The sequence below is a fragment of the Gracilinanus agilis genome, chromosome 2 (assembly GCF_016433145.1).
Source record: "Gracilinanus agilis isolate LMUSP501 chromosome 2, AgileGrace, whole genome shotgun sequence".
In the NCBI taxonomy this organism is placed as follows: Eukaryota; Metazoa; Chordata; class Mammalia; order Didelphimorphia; family Didelphidae; genus Gracilinanus; species Gracilinanus agilis.
In genome coordinates, this window is record NC_058131.1 from 640356604 (window position 1) to 640364860 (window position 8257).

At 36.6% G+C, this 8257-nt stretch overlaps 1 pseudogene; it reads left to right on the forward strand.

The window, feature by feature from the left end:
- Positions 1-7253: 7253 nt before the first annotated feature.
- On the forward strand, positions 7254-7955 carry LOC123234280 (annotated as a pseudogene).
- The last annotated feature ends 302 nt before the right edge of the window (positions 7956-8257 follow it).

An 8257-nucleotide genomic window follows, 5' to 3' on the forward strand; every position in this document is an offset into this window, starting at 1 on the left:
TGCATGGCCATACAATATTCATAATTATTGGTTCAAATAAATCACAGCGACACATGAATTACAAGCAAAGCATTTTATTAGCTTTTTCTCAGATTCAAACTTGACCCAACCTTTAGTAATAGAAGGCATTACTTATCTACTATTCAAAGATAAAAATAGCACTGACCCTTCCAAATGCAGGATAATTATATGTTTACATGCTTTACATGCCTTATGCAAAGTATGAATAGCTTATATCACAAAAATAAAAAAATAATGTGCACTATCAACACAATAATAATATTAAGAATATTTGCTCTAAAGACTGGTATTTTCAGAGAGGGAGTTTGAACCTATTATGGCTTTGCTTTGCATTAAAACGTATCTCTTTAATAGAAAAAAGTACAGCTTACAAATTAAGATGGCAATTAACCAAAACATTTTATTAATCATTCCAAGTACATGATGACATTAAGCTATAGAGCTGTACCAACAAAACAAAACAACCCTCCCGACAATGCATTAAACAGTGTCTTAAGATCATGAGATCTTTTACTAATTATTTCAAAATGTCCTTTCAACTTAATGTGTAGAACTGTTAATATACTCCATGGAAAAATAGAGCCTGAAAGCTTTGTGGTTGAATGTGGAGGTCAAGATGAACCAACAAGCAAGGGCAGTTCTTAGAAATATTTTGTTTTCTTTAGGCAAAACATGTTAATCATAAAGCTATAAAGGAAAAAGCTGTAGATCCATATGTTAAAAGGCTATCTGATCAACTGTGATCAGCTGTGGAAACTTGGTTACTCCTAGCAATGCAATAATCTTGGACAATCCGGAAAGACTGACATGCTGGGGAATGCTATCCACTTCCAGAGAAAGAACTGTGGGAGTCAAATGGATGTGGATCAAAGCATGCTATCTTTCACAACAGTATATTTATGACTTTATTTTGGAGTTTGGGTTCTGTATGAGTGTGCTGTTGCAACAATAAGAAGTGTGTTTTGCATGAAAATAAAAATAAAATTTAAAAAAGGCTATCTGGCATCCTGAAATCAAATATCAATGAGAAAACATGTTTAAAAAAATTAATAGTATATTTTGTAAGTCTCAGTAGAGATTTTCAGAAATGTAAAATGGAACAACAGATTTAGAAAATATCCTTATAAAAACCTATATAGTGTTAATGACTCCTGGGGCTCTTCACCCAAAGGCAGCTAGAGAAAAGTGAATAGTGTCTCACTAGCAGTTCTTCCATCTTTTGTTCCTTTAGGGCCCCTTTTTGACTATCAAGCTTTTGCCATAATTCCCAAGCTACATTCCCACCCTGAAAGATGCCTGCAAATATACTTCTGCAAACAAAAATCATACCAAATATGCTTATAGGTATTCTAAGGAGGTAAAACGGGGAAAGGAAAAATGTATCGTAATTATTTGCTCTGAAAAATCTAAATCTTTATTTCAAGTTGCCCTAAAAGTTAAAAAAGATGGAAAGAAATGTGTAATTCTATGGTTCATGATGGCTTTAAGCAATTCTGGACAAACTGTGAAATTGAATCACTTCATTAGTGAACCTGAATGGACTACTGCTTTCTACCTGCTTGTGATGTGGGAGGAAAGAAAGTATATATTTTGTAATGACATTAAGAGAAGGATTTTCATTTGCTTTTTCAGGTTGTTAAACCACCAATTTTTCTTTTTGAACCATATCTCTTTTTCTTTTAAGGAGCATTTGTATTTCAAAACTTCTTCCAAATAACAGCTAAGGATGATTTCTTTTTTTCACTGTGGTTTTGGCATGAATGTGTTAACTATGAACCAAAAGTAGCTGAATAAGTTAAAATCATATCACCAGAAAAATCAGGGAGAACTTTGGGGAAATTCAGACAAATAAAAGCCTTGGTCAAGGACCTTCAGCAACTGAACCCTCAGCTTGCTATCTTAACATGACAAACAGGTAATTTTTTCTTGGCTTTTAGGTCTGGGAATTAGTCCCAAGAGCCATCAACAAGAGTGATAAAAACTGAGGATCTAGCTTCTCTTTTGTATGGAGGGAAAAGGGAATCATTTTGCAGAGAGTGCTCTTTTAACAATTTAACAAATAATGCCATTTAACCATTAGGTAAACATGAAGTATAAAGCAGCAGCTAAGTGATGCAGTGGATAGAGAGCCAGGCCTGGATTCAGAAATGTTTGAGTTCCAAATCAGCTTCAGATACTTATTAGCAATGTCATCCTGGGCAAGTAACTTAACTCTGTTTATCTCAGTTTCCTCATCTGTAAAACAGTCTGGAGAAGGCAATGGTGAACCACTTAAGCATCTTTGTCAAGAAAACCCTAAATGGGGTCACCAGGAGTTAGATATTACAGAAAATTACTAAACAACAAAAGCAAAAAGTATCAAGTTCATTTCCTCTTAGAGGGAAGGTAAAAGGGATAAAGGAATGTTTTCCTATAATCCAGGTTCTCTAAGAGAATGAAGTATTCTTGGGAAGAAAATAAGAAGTATTTTGAAAGGAAAACATAATGGAAAAAGAATCTTAAGAAGCAGTGAGAAATCAAAACCTTTCTCAAGAGGTTGGAGGGTAGAAATATGTGAAAATGAAAAGCAAGAGAAGAAAAAGGGCTACTTAATATTTGGAATTATTTTTGATGCATTTTCTGAAGAGAAAAGAAGCTGGGCGCTCTCAGGAGATCTATGTCAGACTATGCCTGATTTCCCTTTATTAGCTGTAAGTTAGAATGCTGACTTCCTCCCAAGATTGCCATAATTTCTACTTCAGGAACCAGTTCCTCTTAATTCAGAAGAAGAAGAGCCATTCCCTTTGTTGTTTACTCCTCCTTTTAAAGACATTAAAATCACATCAAGAGATTGAGTGTAAATACTCTAAACAAGACAAAAACAGAAAAAAAGATAAATACTTAAATCTATGTAAAAAGGATTAAGCAATGAAATGAACTCTCTCATTCTTCTTAGGCAACTAAGCTATTATTTAAGAAAAATTTTGATCTAGGGTTAAAGAAAGCTCAGGAACAAATCATTAAGAGTTAAAAGGCTTTAAAAGGCACCAAGTTTAAGGGAAAAATAGTGAGGAAAAAAGATAAGAGAAATATTTGAAATAATATGCCCAGGATTACAATTCATGTTTTCCTATAAGCAAATCAATATTTTTTAAGAAAGGATAACACAGACTCCATGGAATGGGGATGAGGATGGAAAAGAACAAGACAAAGAAGGGAGACAAAGAATTACTTCTACCAATCTAGGCATAAGCAGAGAAAGAATAATATTTTTTACAGTCTGTTAACTATGGAGAGCAGTGTGGTCAGAGGATGATAAGAATAATGGAGAGAAGGAACCAGATGAGGTAATAGGAGAGGAATATTATCCTAGAAGGTGAAATAAATAGGTACCATTTAGTCATGAGGGAAGGAAAAGTAACAGTGGCTTACTTACAGGTCTTTGGTGAGAATAGCCAGTCACTTTAGGAGACTATCATCTTTAAGTAAGAGGCATGCTTCCCAAGACTACAAACAATGCCAAGAAAAGGAGTATATGGAGTCTCAGAAGTATCTGGTATGCATGATGGAAGGGAGGATAGCTCCAAAGGAAAGATATGTCATATGAAAGGTGAGTCAGAATAGAAGCATGATAGTGGATTAGAGTCAGCAACTGAACTGAACTTTCTCAATATTCTCCTTAAATCAAATTTTGGAGTGAGTCAACAAAAGGTCAAGATGATACATTTTTTTCCTACCTAAGAAAACTTAGGTGTTCCACAGGAAAGTCTATGATGCCAAAATTGTGACATATCCTGAGTGCCTGTACATGGAGACAGAAACAGCAGCTTTCAACAGAGTAACTTCAGAAGCTCTCATCCCAGAGATATTCTGAGTAGCAGTCTTAGGGCAGTTTGAGGGCTTGGCACAGGTGGTCAGTAACAAGGAGTAGGAGGCCTGATCATAGTTTCAGGACAAAGGAGAAAAGGAGATGTGGTCATAGTTCTAAGGATGAAGAGCACTAGCACTTGTTGGGGAAGGGGAATTGGGGAAGTGGTCATAGTTCCAGGGTGAAGAGTGTTCTTGGGTTGAAGAGGACCAAGGGCCCTTCCCAGTAAAGACCAGAGCAAAGATCAGCAGAGCAATGCCCACACCTCTCCATGGATAACACCACCTTGGAAGTAACAATAACTTGAAGAACCCCCAGAACTAGCTCTGAAAATATAAGTATGAAAGTCTAAAACTTGGTACAGTGACTCTCCTTACCCAAGTGAGCAGAGCCCAACATTAACATAACATTCAAAGTCAAGAAATAGGCTAGAAAAATGAGCAAACAAACAAACAAAAAAGAACTTGGCCATAGAAGCAACTATTGTGGCAGAGAAGAAGACTAAGACATAAATTCAGAAGATAATATGAAAACAACAACAAGCCAAGCCTCAAAGGAAAATATTGATTGGGCTCAAGTCCAACAAGAATGACCAAAAAAGTTAAAGAAAGATAAAAGAAGAATAAAAATTGGAAAAGGAAATGTGAATAATGCAAGAAAATTACTGAGAAAATTAGTAACTTGGTAAAGGAAACCCCAAAAATATTGAAGAAAATAAGCCTAAGAATAGTATTGGCTTAATGGTAAAAGAAGCACAAAAATTCACTTAAAAAAAGTAATAAAAAAGCCGAAAAAGTCAAACGGAAAAGTAGACACAAATAATTGCTAAAGAAAAGAACTTCTTAAAAAGCAGAATTGTTCAAATGGCAAAAGTGACACAAAAGCACACTGAAGAAAATATTTTTTTTCTTTTTTTTAGTTTCCTATTTTTTTTTATTTTTTTTTAAATTTTAAACCCTTACCTTCTGTGTATTGACTTATAGGTGGAAGATTGGTAAGGGTAGGCAATGGGGGTCAAGTGACTTGCCCAGGGTCACACAGCTGGGAAGTGTCTGAGGCCGGATTTGAACCTAGGACCTCCCATCTCTAGGCCTGGCTCTCAATCCACTGAGCTACCCAGCTGCCCCCAAGAAAATATTTTTTAAAAATTAGAATTGGGCAAGTAGAAGCTAATAATTCCATGAAACTTTAAGAAACAATAAAACAAAGTCAGAAAAAACAGAAAATGTAAAACATATCATTGGAAAAACAACTGACCTGGAAAATAGATCCAAAAGAGATAATTTAAGAATTATAGGGCTACCAGAAAGCTATGAGTCTAGATATCATAAAGAAATTATAACGGAAAATTGCCCTGATATCTTAAATCCAGAGGGTAAAACAGAAATTGATAGAACCTACCAATGATCTTCTAAAAGAAATCTCAAAATGAAAACCCCTGAGAATATTATAGACTAACTTCAGAGCTTCCAGGTCAAGAAGAAATTTTAAAAACTGTCAAAAAGAAACAATTTAAATGTCACTGAGTTTTATGGGTAATATTAAACTCTGAGTTCACTGGGGTTTAGAGAAAGGTGAAAAGGAGGACTGCTTGGGCAAGGGATAACTAAGAACAAATACCAATGGGGAATCACCTTTACACCCACAAACACAGGACTTGGGAAATGAGTAACACCTATATGGAAGAATGGCAGTTAAATCAGTTAAGCAGTGAGCCAGACCCCAGTCAGCTGGGGAATTACAATAAACCCTTAAACAACTTAACTAAAGTACTTCAAGGGTTAAAGAGGACAGATAAGAAGCAGGAAACAATAATTCATTAAAGTAAAGAAGTTAGGGAGATGAGTAAACAGGGATTCCTTAACTGGGCTTAACTATGGACCAGAGACAAGGGAAATGGATTACTTCACTAAAACCCTAACACTAACTAGATCCAAGCAGAATGGGGTCTCACTCCTTGGGTCCTTGTCCCTCCAGTGGTGATCTCAGCTGTTCTAAGGTACCAGATGAAAACCAGCCAGTAAATCCAAAAGGGTCTCCAACTGAGAACTGGCCCAGTAATGGAAGTACACCTTCCAAACTGCAAACCAAACACCAAGCCACACAATAAAGAGAATGGTCCTTGAGGAGTACAAAAACACCTGCTTCCACTCCAGTGGCAGCAACCAACAGACTCAGACCCTTGTGTCTTACCTGCAGAGTTCCAAGGCTCCCAGAATGTTCTGCTCATCCATCCTGCTTTGCACAACTTTTCTCTATATATACTTAAAAATGCTATTTCCTTATTACACGAGCCACCTCCAAGATCATACAACATTTAATGACTTCCATGTTAAAGGAACAGAGGATTTAGAATATGATATCCTAGAAGGCAAAGGAACTAGCATTACAACTAAGAAAAATCTACCCAACAAAACTGAGTATAATCCTTTGAGGGGAAATGGATATTTAATGAAAAGAAAGTCTTTTAAGCATTTTTGATGAAAGACAAGATCTGAATATTGACAGTGACAGTCAAACAGAAGACCTAAGAGAAGCATAAAAAGATAAACATGAAAAAGTAATCACAAGGGATTTGATAAAATTAAACTTTTTACATTCTGATAGGGGAAGATGATGTATGTATCTCCTAAAAACGTTATCTTTATTAGGACAGTGAAAAGGCATTTACACAGAGGGCATGAGTATGAATTAATTACCTTGGGATAATCTTCAAAAAAATGAAGGGATAAGAAAGAGAAATTTCCTGTGAAGGGGGAAGGAAGAACTAAAATGAGGAAAATTTTCTCATATAAAAGAAGTATATAAGAAAGAGTTTACAGTGGTGGGGGAAAGGGTGGTGGTACCTAGCAATATTTAAACATCACTCTCATTGAATAGACTCTAAGAGTGAAGAATATATACATACAAATTCAATTAGAAATAGAGATGTAACTCACCCAATAAGGAATTATAGGAGGGAAAAAAGGAGCAAGGGATGATAAAAGGGTGGGCAGATTAATAGAGGCAGAGATTAGAAGCAAAATTGACTATCAAGGATGGGCAAGGATAATAAAAGAGAGAAGAAAACAGAAGAAAATGGGATTGAAGGAAACACACAACAATCATAACTGTGAATGTGAATGTGATGAGCTCATCCACAAAACAGAAATGGATAGGAGAATCAATTAGAAACCAGGATTCTACAATATATTGTTTACAAGAGTCACACTTGAAACAGAAAGATACACACAGAATTAAAACAAAGGACTAGAACAGAAAATGAAGCTGTACTTCAGTTGAAGTAAACAAAAAAGACAGGCATAGCAATTAGGCAAAGCAAAAGCGAAAATAGATCTAATTAAAAGAGATAATCAAGGAATCCACATTTTTGCTTAAAGGTATAATGGTGCCCCCGGGTGCTTCTGGGCAGAGAAAGCCTAACTGCCCTGAGGAGAGAGTAATGTCGGGTTGGAGGGGCTTCGGGGAGCAGGCAACAGGCAGTGGTTCCAAATGGGTCCCGCACTACGTGGGCGGCAACTACTTCCTCACCAGCAGCAGGAAGTCCTTCCTGTAGCAATGGACAGTGGTTCCAAATGGGTCCGGCGCTATGTGGGCGGCAACTACTTCCTCACCATCATCCGGCAGGAAGTCCTTCCTGTAGCGCCTGTGCCATGCAGATCAGGACTTGAACTGAGACAAGGATGAAACAGGTGCCTCTTTAAGAGACAAGAGATCCCACCTATTTGGGGCCAGTCCTGAACTATTTGAGACATGGAAAATTGGTCATTAATAAGGACCTTGCAGAGAAGGGAATGCAGGAGGAAGCTGAATTTTATAACATCACTTCACTAATAAAACTTGAAAGGACAAAATTAGAGAACGAGACAGCAAAACGCCACAGGTGCCAGTCAAGCATGTCTACAGAATGCTTCAGTGTCCAGAGGAAGAGCTCACCCAAATGGTTTCAACCATGTCTGATGGCTGGAAGTTTGAGCAGCTGGTGAGTATTGGTTCATCTTATAACTATGGAAATGAAGAACAAGCTGAGCTGAATTTCTTTGTGTTGTCTGGAAAGAGTTGCATGATATCTGTTAGATTAAAATGAATAACTCTGGGTATTTATTTCCATAGAATTTTTTGATAATCACTTGAAATAGAGAAAGCAAGAAAGGGGTACCAGGAAGATCACAGTATTGAGAGCTGAAGAATTTTTACTTTTTTTTTTCCTCTCAAAATACAATGAATTGCCATGTTGAAGAGGTTTGGCTATAAGGAGAAACGTTTTTTAGACAATTTTTAGTTGAGATCTGGTTTTGAATTTGAATCTTTTTTTTTGGGGGGGGCATTTGGTGTAGCATAAGACAGAATTGACTGGCCAAGAGAATGTGAAGAAATCACTCCTTGGCA